Source organism: Talpa occidentalis, unplaced genomic scaffold (assembly GCF_014898055.3).
Source record: "Talpa occidentalis isolate TD23 unplaced genomic scaffold, MPIMG_talOcc4v2.1 talOcc4.9, whole genome shotgun sequence".
Lineage (NCBI taxonomy): Eukaryota > Metazoa > Chordata > Mammalia > Eulipotyphla > Talpidae > Talpa > Talpa occidentalis.
In genome coordinates, this window is record NW_023605305.1 from 78,377,338 (window position 1) to 78,389,979 (window position 12,642).

The window sequence follows — 12,642 nt, forward strand, 5'->3', positions numbered from 1 at the left end:
TAGAATCCTACTAGTGGCCGCAAAGATTTGCTAAAGGACGGGACCCTGAGACTCACTGTCACTAAAGTCCAACTCTCACCCATAATCCAGTGGGGCATACGCTGATCAGTTCTGCGAGGGCAGGGTGTCCCCAGTTGTATGTGAATCTACTTTTGCCGCCTGGTTCCACAACTGCCTCTCTATAGCATGTTCCATTTTTTCACGAGGACTTCAGGTTTGCCTTACACAGTCCCAAAGACATAAAACTTTTGCTGTACTTAATGCTTATTTTTTAAAAAATATTTATTTATGCATACAAGAGCTGGGATACAGGCCAGAGGTGGGGGGGGGCGGTGAGAGGATTCACCAGAGTGGGGAGCAGAACAGGCAGATTGACCCAGGTACACTGCTGAGGGGAGCAGCGGGCGAATCAGGAAGGTCTGCTGCGCCAGGTGGGTTGCTCCCTGGCTGGCCAGGAATCGAACTTGTGCTGCAGTGGCTGTGGATAGCTTCATAGGTTGCGTCTTAACCCTTGCGCCACCAGGGAGGCTCCTTAATACCTATTTTTAAAAGTCCATGTCCCAGCTTGTATTTCCAAAAAAATGGAGTGACAAGGGCTACCTGTTAGCTTTGAGAGAATTATGTGAAATAATGGGTGTGAAATCATGTTGTAGGGCCTCCTTGGTGGGCAGGAGTTAAAGACATAGCGCTATCAAGCTACCACCGGCCACTGGCCATTGCAGCACCAGTTTGAGTCCCCAGTTGAGTTCGATCCCCAGCAGGCCAGGGAGCAACTCACACGTGGTACAGCAGACCTCTCCTGTCTCACAAGCTGTTCCTCTCAGCGGTGTAAATCGTTGATCTGCCTGTTCTGTTTCCCACTCTCTTTCTGGTTAATCCTCTCACCTCTGCACCTCTGGCCTGTACCCCACTTCTTGCATGTATAAATAAATAAAAAAGAAATCATGTTGTAAAGTGGAAAATAATAAAGACCCTAGTTATTGTCATTCTACACATGATCCTATTTATGTCTACACTTGCAGTGGCTTAACATTTAACTATATATAAACTTTTTTTAATGCTGAGGTATGCTTTTGAGCATAGTTTGGAATCCCTCCAGGTGAAAAGCACTGCATTAGCCACTGAATAGAAACTCATTACAATAACATTATTTTGTGTCAGTAGAAACATGAAGATACATTAGATGGAAAAAGAAAAGTAAGGAGTAGAACACTATATATTTATACTTCTATTTGTGTGTTGAGCCTTTGAAAGTAGGTCATAGGGGAATACATAAATATATTTATATATATGGAGGCTGTCAGAAGCATAGCCAAAACTCCTGTAATTTGGTTGCTTCTGGGTAGGAGACTGGATGGCTGGGAGATGGGGTGGGAGAGAGATTCATATTTTACTATATATCCTTTGATGATTTTTTTAAATTAAGTACCTTGTTTTTATTTGGTTGTTTTAAAGATTTTATTTATTTACTTTTGCAGAGAAGAGCTGGGGTGTAGGCCAGAGGTGGGGGGCAGGAGAGAATTCACCAGAGACAGAGTGGGGAGCAGAACAGGCAGATTTCCTGAAATACACTGCCAAGGGGAGCAGCCGACAAGAAAGGAGAGGTCTGCTGCGCAATGTGGGTTGCTCCCGGGCCAGGATGGAACTCAACTGGTGGCGGTAGGCCATCCCTGTGATAGTGCTGAGACTTAATCCCTAGGCCACCAGGGACTCCCCTAAATTAAGTATCTTGTGTATGTAATGTTTCTTTAAAAATAACTGATTTGAGCCTCCCTGGTGGCACAAGGGGTTAACACACAACCTATGACACAACCTATGAAGCTATCCGCAACCACTGCAGCATGAGTTCCATCCCTGGGCAGGGAACTACCCACATGGTGCAGCAGACCTCTCCTGACTCACCCGCTGCTCCCCTCAGCAGTGTATTTCAGTCAGTCTGCCTGCTCTGCTCCCCACTGCGTCTCTGGAGAATCCTCTCACCCCACACTTCTGGCCTATACCCCAGTTCTTGTATGCATAAATAAATAAATCTTAAAAAAAAAAGGAAGAAGAGACACCTCCAGGGCCTCCCAAGTAACCTAAGGGTTGAATCTCAGTGCTATCACCTCTATGTAAGGCACAGCAGACCTCTCCTGTGTAGGCCGCTGCTCTCCTCAGCAGTATATTTCTGTTCTACTCCCTACTCTGTCTCTGGTGAATCCTCTCACCCCCGCACCTCTGGCCTACACCCCAGCTCTTATATGCATAAATAAATTAGGATTGAATTTATGCTGGTGATAGCTTGAGAGCACTGAGACTTTAACCCCTGCACTGCCAGGGAGCCACTAAATAAAATAAATCTTAAGAAAAAATGCTCAACATCATTAGTAATTAGAGAAATATAAATCAAATACATACTACAACATCAATGAACCTTGAAAACAATATACTAGGTAAAAGAACCCAGACACAAAAAAACAAATATTGGTCAAGGCGCGGCCTGGGGGAGGCTGTCGCGGTGAGCGCTGGCATGTCGGCTCTGACGCGGTAAACGCCCTTCGTTTGCGTTGGAGGCAGCCTCTTCAGAGGCCTCCACGCGCGAGAGGCTGGAGGCGGCGGAGTTCGTCATGCTGGCGGCGGTGTGCACCACGAGCCCAGGTACAGACAGTTTCCCCAGCTGACCAGGTTTCAGGTGATCCAGGCCGAATTCTTCAGTGCAACCATGTGGTTCTGGATTCTCTGGCGCTTTTGGCACGACTCAGATGCTGTGCTGGGTCATTTTTCCTATCCAGATCCTTCTCAATGGACAGATGAAGAATTAGGTATCCTTCCTGATGAAGAAGACTAAAGGTGTCGATTCAGCTCTTTACAAGAGCCAGGTGAGAAACTGAAGAAATATGGACTTCATATTGTACATTAAAGATGCAAATTAAAGTGGTTTGGTCAAGAATGAAAAAACAAAACAAAACAAATATTGTATGATCCATTAATGTGAAGTATAGAAAATAGACAAATTCATAGAAATAGAAAGTTAGAGATTACCCTGGGCTAAGGGAGGTTGGGATGTTTAAAAGTCATAGAGTTTCGGGCCTCCCCGGTGGCGCAGTGGTTGAGCGCTGGGTTGCAAAGCTGCCCGCGGCCTCTGCGGCGCCAGTTCCATCCCCGGCTGCTCCCCGGCCACCAGAGGAGGGTCCCACATGGCGCGCAGACCTCTCCTGCCGCCCGCTGCTCCCCTCAGCAGTGTACTTCGGTCCTTCTGCCTGCTCTGCTCCCCGCTCTGGCTCTGGTGAATTCTCTCACCCTCCCGCGCTTCTGACTGTACCCAGTGCATGTATAAACAAAACAAACAAACAAACAAATAAATAAAACATGCCTCTATTTAAAAAAAAAAAAAGTCATGGAGTTTCTATTTGAGGTGATGAAATAATGGTGATGGTTGCACAACATTGTGAATGTAATTAATGCAACTGACTTATATACTTAAAAATGGTTAAAATATAAATTTTGTGTTTGTATGTATGTTATTGTGGTAAAAAAATAATTTAAAAAATTACAGTGATTGAACATAATAATATTGTACTGTAAGTATGCAATGTCATAAACATTATAGTGGCAACCACCTTACAATGTACATAACTAAGTAACATGCTGTAACCCTTAAATTTACCCACTATGACATTTTATTTATTTATTTATTTTTTAAGATTTTGTTTATTTATGCATACAAGCTCTGGGATACAGGCCAGAGGTGCAGGGGATGAGAGTATCACTAGAGACAGAGTGGGGAGCAGAACAGGCAGATGTACTGAAATACACTGCTGAGGGGAGCAGCAGGTGAGACAGGAGAGGTCTGCTGTGCCATGTGGGTTGCTCCCTGGCCGGCCAGGGATCAAACTCACGCTGCAGAGGCTGTGGATTGCTTCATAGTGCTATGCTTAACCCCTTGTGCCACCAAGGAAGCCTTACCTACTATGACATTTTAAATTTATACAATGAAAAATCACCATTTAAAAAAAAAAAGATGTATTTATTTATTATTACAAGAACTGGGACACAGGCCAGAGGAGTGAGGGGGTGAGAGGATTCACCAGAGACAGAGTGGGGAACAGAACAGGCAGATTGACTGAAATACACTGCTGAGGGGAGCAGCAAGCGAGTCAGGAGAGTCTGCTGCGCCATGTGGGCAGCTCCCTGGCCAGGGATCAAACTTGCACTCTAGTGGCTGCAGATAGCTTCATAGGTTACGTCTTAACTCTTGTGCCACGAGGGACGCCCGAAAAATCACCAGTTGACAAAGATTAGAGTAAAAGTGACTCAAGCAAGAATCAAATAAACCCATATTGGGCCTCCCTGGTGGCGGAAGCTGTTAATTCTCAGCACTATGAAGTTATCAGCATCTACTACAACACAAGTTCCATCCCCAGCCTGTGAGGTGACCCATTTGGCACAGCAGACCTCTCGTGTCTTGCCCTTTGCTCCCCTCAGCCGTGTATTTCAGTCAATCTGCCTGTTCTGCTCCCCACTCTGTCTCTCGTTAATCCTCTCACCCCCTACCACTGCATCTCTGGCCGACATCCCAGCTATTTATTCACCCCAGCTATTTATTTATGTATGCATAAATAAATAAATATTTTGAAAAAAACAACAAAAAACCCATAGTGAGGGACATTCTATGAAATTACTGGCTTGTCCAAGATATTAAGGTTATTTAGGTCTTAAGAGGGAAGAAGTCCTATATTAAAACGCCAAAGATATTACATCTAAATGCAGTGGATCTTATACTGAAAAAAAAAGTTTGTTATAATGTATATTATTGGGACACTTGAAATTGAAAAAGTTTGAATATGTACTATAGATAAGGTAGCAAACTTCCTTATTTTTGACAAATGGACAGTGGTTATGTAAGAGAACATCCTTATTCTTTGGAATTTTAGAAAGATATAGTATGTATGCAATATATACTTCATACATATATAAAACAATATATATTGTATTACATATTTATGTTACCCTTCATATTACACATTAGACACATACATGCTTATATATATACACACACACATTAGAGACTGATAAAGAATATGTGAAAAATTTGTTAATTGTTAAATCTGTTTGAAGAATGCACAGAAGTTATTTGTACTCTTTTTGCAATACTTCTATAAATTTGAAATACATCAAGAAATCTATATTTTAAAAAGAAACCCATGCAATTCCAACAAACCTGTACTAGAATAACTACAGTTTAGGGCCTCCCTGGTGGTGCAGGTGGTTGAACACAGCACTGTGAAGCTGTCCGCAGCCTCTGCAGTGCCGGTTCAATTCCCGCTGGCCACGGAGCAACCCACATGGTGCGGCAGACCTTTCCTATCTCGCCTACTGCTCCCCTCAGCAGCATGTTTCAGTCAGTCTTCCTGTTCTGTTCCCCACTCTGTCTCTGGTGAATCCTCTCACCCTCCTGCATATCTGGCCTCTACCCCGGTTCTTGTATAAAGAAATAAATCTTAAAAAAAAAAAAAAAAAAAAACTGTAGTTTAAAAACCTGGCAATACCAAGGGCTGGTGAGGGTATGTGTGCTGACCACGGCTCTCTTACGTTGCTGGAGAGGTGGAAACTGGACTGACCAGTTTCCTACTGAGCAGGAGCTAACAAAGCCAGACACTTGCCTATCCCATGACACAGCAGAAGAATGAGAGCATGTGTCCACTAAAATACATGCATAAAAATGTTCATAGTAACATTATTATTGAAAAAAACTAAAAACAACTGTGAAGCTAAAACTGCTCTAGAAGCAAAGTTTTTGTTCTATTCAAAGATTTACTTTTATTTATTTATGCATATAAGAACTGGGGTGTAGGCCAGAGGTATGAGGGGTGAAAGACTCACCAGAGACAGAATGGGGGTACAACAGTTGGATCTACTGAAATACACTGCTGAGGGGAGCAGCAGGCAAGACCGGAGAGGTCTGCTGCTCCACATGTGGGTTAGCTCCCTGGCCAGGGATCAAACTCAGGCCATAGGCAATAGCACTGAGATTTAACCCCTATACAACCAGGGAGGCCCCTCTAGAAGTAAAAACAAGAAATGATTCAAAAGTTCATCAACAGTAGAAAGGGTAAATAAATATAAATATAGTGTTCACAGAATGAAATCGTTTATAGAAGTAAAAAAGAGGGCCTCCCCGATGGCACAGGGGTTAAAGAGCGCTATCAAGCTATCACCAGCCACTGCGGAATGAGTTTCAGCCCTGGCCAGGGAGCAACCCATATGACACAGCAGACCTCTCCTGCCTCACCTGCTGCTCCCCTCAGCAGTGTATTTCAGTAGATCCTCCCGTTCTGCTCCCCCCTCTCTCTGGTGAATCCTCTCAGCCCCCACACCTCTGGCTTACACCCCAGTTCTTATATGCATAAATAAATAAATCTTTAAAAAAGAAGTAAAAAAGAATAAACTCCGTTGCTTTTACAATATTGGATTCATGGCATACATATGATATTGGCCAAAAGAATACAGATATAGGGGCCACTCTGGTAGCGCAAGGGGTTAAGATGCAACCTATGAAGCTATCTGTAGCCGCTGTAGCACGAGTTCGATCTCCGGCCAGGGAGCTACCCACATGGTGCAGCAGACCTCTCCTGCCTCTCCTGCTGCTCCCCTCAGCAGTATATTTCAGTAGATCTTCCTGTTCTGTTCCTCACTCTGTCTCTGGTGAATCCTTTCACTCCCTGCATCTCTGGCCTGTACCCCAGCTCTTGTATGCATAAATAAATAAATCTTTTTAAAAAATAAATAAATGAGCTATCAAGCTATGAAAAACCATGCAGGAAACTCATGTGCATATTGTCAAGTGAAAGAAACCAATCTGAAAAGGATACATACTGAATCCAACTTCGTGAATTTCTGGAAAATGCAAAATTGGCGACAATAAGAAGCTCAGCGGTTGCCAGGGGCTGGAGGGTGGGGTGGAGGGATGCATAGACAGAGCACTGACGGTAATTAGGGCAGTGAAAATTCTTTGTATGGTATGATAATGATAGACACATATCATTGTCCATTTGTCCAGACCCATAGAATGTACAACACCAAGAGTGAATCATCGTGTGACTCATGTACTCTGGATGATAATGATGTATCAGTGTAGGTTTATCAGTTACAAATGTATCACACTGGTGGAGGATATTGAAAACTAGGTCTATATTGTGTGACCTCATGTATATGAAATTCAAAAACACAAGAATCTGGGCATCCCTGGTGGCCTAGAGTTTGAGTTTCAGCGCTATCACCACTGCAGCCTGAATTCCATCCCTGGCCAGGGAATTACCCCACATATGGCAGAGCAGACCTCTCCTTCCTCACCTGCTGCTCCCCTTTGCAGTGTATTTCAGTAAATCTGCCTGTTCTGTTCCCCACTCTGTCTCTGTTGAATCCTCTCACCCCGCCCACCCACCCCCCATCTCTGGCCTATGCCTCAGTTCTATGCAAAAATGAATAAAATCTTTAAAAAAATACAAGATAAGGGCCTCCCCTGGTGGCGCAGGTGGTTGAGCGCAGAGCTGTGAAGCTGCCCGCAGCCTCTGCAGCGCCGGTTCATTCCCGGCCAGCGGGAGAGGGTCCCACATGACGCAGCAGACCTCTCCTGTCATGCCCGCTGCTTCCCTTAGCAGTGTATTTCGTCAGTCTGCCTGTTCTGTTCCCCGCTCTGTCTCTGGTGAAGCCTCTTACCCTCCCACGCATCTGGCCTGTACCCCCATTCTTGTATAAATAAATAAATAAATCTTAAAAAAAAATACAAGGTAAGACGCAACCTATGAAGCTATCCGCAGCCACTGCAGCATGAGTTCGATCCCTGGACAGGGAGATACCCACATGGTGCAGCAGACCTCTCCTGTCTCCCCCCCTACTCCCCTCAGCAGTGTGTTTCAGTCAATCTGTCTGTTCTGTTCCCTACTCTGTCTCTGGCGAATCCTCTCGCCCTCCCCCCACACCTCTGGCCTGTACCCCAATTCTTGTATGCATGAATAAATAAATCTTTTTTAAAAAATGCAAGAATCTATCTGTGGCAATAGAAATAATAATATTAGCTCTGAGGGATGAGAATTGGGGAGGTATTGATGGGGAAGGGGCATGAAGAAGACTTCAGAAGTGCTGGGGAAAACCGTATCTTCATTTGGGTGATGGTATATGACTCATTTGGGTGATGGCATACACACATGAAAAATTGTTGAGCTGTACAGTTTGCTATAGTAGGTTTTACCTCAATATTTAAAAATGGAGCAAATGAAACTAAACTGAGATACCTCTTTTCATCTGACAAGTTTGAAAATACTTATCAAAATCATAGGGAATTAGTCACACTCATGAATTCTTGGTGGGTGTGCAGATAGGTAAACCCTGTATGAGAAAAGTTTGGCATAGATACAAAAAACCAGGAACTCATATACCCTTTGATATAGTTTGTCACTTGTAGGAGCTTATGCATGAAACATGACATAGATAAGAGATTATACTTTAGGTAAAGATATGAGAATAAACATTAGCACATTGTATATAATAGCAAGAAATTGAAATTTTCTTGGTTAATAAATTATGATATGTCCACAAAATTAATACTATACAAATGAAAGAAGAATAAGGAATCTCTTTCTAAAACAATATGGAATAAATTCCAAGAAATATGAGTTAATCAAAATGACATCTTTTGTGTAAGAAAGGGGAAAATGTAACATATTTGTATATGTCTATGTTCTCATAAAGAAACCTAGGAAGGGGGGGCCTCCTTGATGGTGCAGGGGTTAAATCTCAGCGCTGGGGCCTCCCTGTTGGCCCAAGGGGTTAAGATGCAGCACTATGAAGCTATCTGCAGCCACTGCAGCCACTGTAGCACGAGTTCGATCCCTAGCCAGGGAGCTGACGCACATGGCACAGCAGACCTCTCCTGTCTTGCCTGCTGCTCCCCTCAGCAGTGTATTTCAGTCATTCCTCCTGTTTGCTTCCCACTCTGTCTTTGGTGAATCCTCTCACCCCCCCACCTCTAGCCTCTACCCCAGTTCTTATATACATAAATAAATAAATTTTAAAAAAATAAAGGAATTCTGTTGATTGAAATAGCTCCACCTTCTTCTATCAGAAAGAATAGTCTAGGGGCCTCCCTGGTGTTGCAAGGAGTTAAGCACCGCACTATGAAGAAATCCAGGGCCTCCCCTGGTGGCGCAGTGGTTGAGCGCTGGGCTGCGAAGCTGCCCACAGTCTCTGCAGCACTGGTTTGATCCCTGGCCACCGGTGAGGGTCCTGCATGGCGCGACAGACCTCTCTTGCCGCTCCTGCTGCTCCCTTCAGCAGTGTATTTTGGTCCTTCTGCCTGTTCTGTTCTCCATTCTGGCTCTGGTGAATTCTCTCACCCTCCCGTGCTTCTGACTGTGCCCAGTGCTTGTATAAATAAATCTTAAAAAAAAAAGAAAGAAATCCACAGCCTCTGCAGCAAGAGTTAGATCCCTGGTCGGCCAGGGAGCAACCCACATGGTGCAGCAGACCTCTCCTGAGTCACCCGCTGCTCCCTCAGCAGTGTACTTCAGTCACTCTGCCTATTCTGCTCCCAACTCTGTCTCTGGTAAATCCTCTCACCCCCTGCATCTCTGGTCTGTACCCCCCAGCTCTTGTATGCATAAATAAATAAATCTGTAAAAAAAAAAAAAAGAATAGTCTAATCACAGCCATTCAAAAATAGAATGGTCTTGGTTCCAAGTCCCTGAAAATTTTCCAATTGAACATAGAAGAATGCACAGATATTTAAAAAAAGATTTTGGCCCTGGATAGGCAGTTGGACTACATAACTTCTAAGATATTCAGATCTTACAAAAACCTGTCACTGAGAGGGTTTAATCAAGTCCTGCATTTCACTTCCAACTATTCTGAGGACATCAGGAGCTTCTTGAATCAAGCGTTAAGTCTGCATAATGTAGACTCTTAATAGCACTAGCGGATACCTAGCTAGTTCTGATTACCTGCCAGTTAGAGTTCTAAGCACATATAGGATGAATTAACTCCTGTAATCCTCAAAACAACCCTGTGAGGTAGGTGTTGATATGATCATTCCCAGGTTAACTGAGGCTTAGAGGAAGTGAGGAATTTGCTCAAGGTGAATGGATTATAAGTGGCAGGGCTGGGATTTGAATCCAGGCAGTCTGTCTCCAGAGTTAGCCTTAACTAACATCATCCTGCCTCTCACTTGATAGAGATTTGAAACTGCTCTAGTTCTGAACATAGATCTATGCAGTATTTTGGCCTAGTTCTGGCCTGCTGGGAGTTTGATGGGCTAATACATGCCAAGCCAATTTAATCACAGGACTTATCAACAGCCAAGGTACGTCTCTGTAGCCCACATTTGGAAGTCAAAGCAGAGAGTAAGAGTGGGATAGCCAAGTGAAGTTCAGACAGGGTGTTAAGTGATTAACAGATGTACTTAATTAGTTTTTGTTGTTGTTGTTGTTGGCCATGAACCGGTCCTTAAAAGACAACCAGGGCCTCCCTGGTGGCACAAGGGGTTAAACACGACACTATGAAGCAATCCTCAGAGTTTGATCCCCGGCCAGCCAGAGGGAAACCCATATGGCAAAGCGGACCTCTCCTGTCTCACCCCCTGCTCCCCTCAGCAGTGTATTTCAGTCAGTCTGCCTGTTCTGTTCCCCACTCTGTCTCTGGAGAGTCCTCTCTCAGCCCCCCCCCCCAACTCTGGTGTGAATCCCAGCTCTTCTACGCGTAAATAAATAAAACTTAAAAAAAAAAAAAGACAACCAGGGCCTCCCTGGTGGTGCAAGGGATTAAGCACAGCACTGTGAAGCCATCCACAGCCTCCGCCGTGGGAGGAGTTTGATCCCCCGGCCTGCCCAGGAGCTACCCATGGCATAGCACACCTGTCCTGTCTCACCAGCTGCTCCCCTCAGCAGTGTATTTCAATCTTCCTGTTCTGTTCCCCACTATGTTTCTGGTGAATCCTCCCACCACCTGCACCTCTGGCCTGTACCCCAGTTCTTTATGCATAAATAAATACTGAAAAAAATAAAAAGTAAAAGACAACCAGTCCAACCACTCTCCGGTGCCAGGCATGTCATAGGGAGGCTGGGTGGGAGGTTTTTCCTATTTGGACCGCCTCTCTAAACTACAGCCAAGAGGGTCTCTGCCCCCCACCTCTCCTTTTCCTATGTCCTCATCCTCCACACCGGCATCCCCACCTCTGCTTTGTGCAACACCAAATTCATCAGCATCCCTAACCTTCATTTGGTGGTAAACACCTCGCCTGGAATTTTACTTTCGTTCCAACTCAATGAGATTAAATCTCCCTGAACAGCATTAGGGTTTATTTTTTTAACAATTTATTTTTATAGCTCCTGTAATTGAACTAAAAAATGATTTTCAGGCGAAACAACAGGCCTCTGCTGCTAATTAGTCCATGGATCTGTCCTGAGAGATATACATCATTCAAAAATGTTATTACTAAAGGTACTGCTATGACAAATAAATTACCCAAGCTCCTTGACATGGAGAAAAGAGTGGGTGGTGGAAGGATATTTGTCTTCAGTCAATTCTATTTTTTTCGAGGCCGGGCCCTTCTGTAGGGCTGGTTGGGTTGGGGTTCCCACAGCTGGATTTCAGCTGGGCTCTCCTATCCCAGCTGGGCTGCTGCCTTCCTTCCAAGCCTGCCTCCTCTTCCAAGGGTGTCACATGGGCTGATGAGATAATGTATGTGAAAGCCTTTGTCAAGGGCAAGGCAGGATTGAATGCCAATGATTACTGTTGTTATTATTCTTATCATACTCCAGGGAAACCCTATTGCCCCCCACCCCCCCCAGGCCTACTCAGCAGGACAACCCAGGAAACAGCGAGACTAGACTGCCCCTCCCATGTGGGCGGGGGTTCCTGTCACAAATCCCTCTACCCTGCTAGAAGAGGCCTTACTGCTACCCTCTGCCCGCCCCCTACCCTCAGTAATGACTTTCCCAGTTCTTCCTGGCTGCAGGGGTCTTCCTCCGGAAGGAAATCTCCTCAGTTCAGTGAAAGTTCTCGAGCTGCTGAAATCACTGACTCCTGGGGCCTCACCTCACACCCACCCCTCAGCCCCTCCCCTACTAGTGCCCGAGATGGAGCCAGGCTGCCCCGGAAGGATCTGACCGGCAATTTCCTAGAATTGTCTTACTGGAGCTCCTCAGTCCTTCAGCTCCCCGCCACCCCCCCCCCAACCTCATCTCTGACAATCTCCCCTCCCCAAAGGCCCAGTCTCTCTAGATATCCCAGCTTCCACCCTGATCTAGCTTCTAAGTCTCCACAGTTCTTTTTAGCATATTATCCACTCTGGTCTGAAGCTGTGTCTCTGATATTAGGAATTGGGGCCTGGAAGGCAACAGGGCCACCAGGGCCCACCAGGAAGTTGAGTATGCTGTGGTTACCAGGGCAACCACCCTTCTGTTAGGCCTTCCCAGAGCTATCATCCCTTATACCAGAGGGTGAGGACTTGAAGTGTCAAGCGCCCACTTTCAATAAATCAGATCTGACTGAGGCCAAAACAGGTGGGTAGGGAGACAGAAAGAGCCACTGGACAGGAGAACAATTTATCCTCTCTTCACCCCTAGACCACCAGCCTGTGTATCAGGGAACAGCATCCTGAAGGCACAC

At 45.1% G+C, this 12,642-nt stretch overlaps 1 pseudogene; it reads left to right on the forward strand.

Moving 5' to 3' along the window:
- The first annotated feature begins 2,509 nt into the window (after positions 1 to 2,509).
- LOC119236592 (NADH dehydrogenase [ubiquinone] 1 beta subcomplex subunit 2, mitochondrial-like) lies at positions 2,510 to 2,928 on the forward strand (annotated as a pseudogene).
- Positions 2,929 to 12,642: the final 9,714 nt, after the last annotated feature.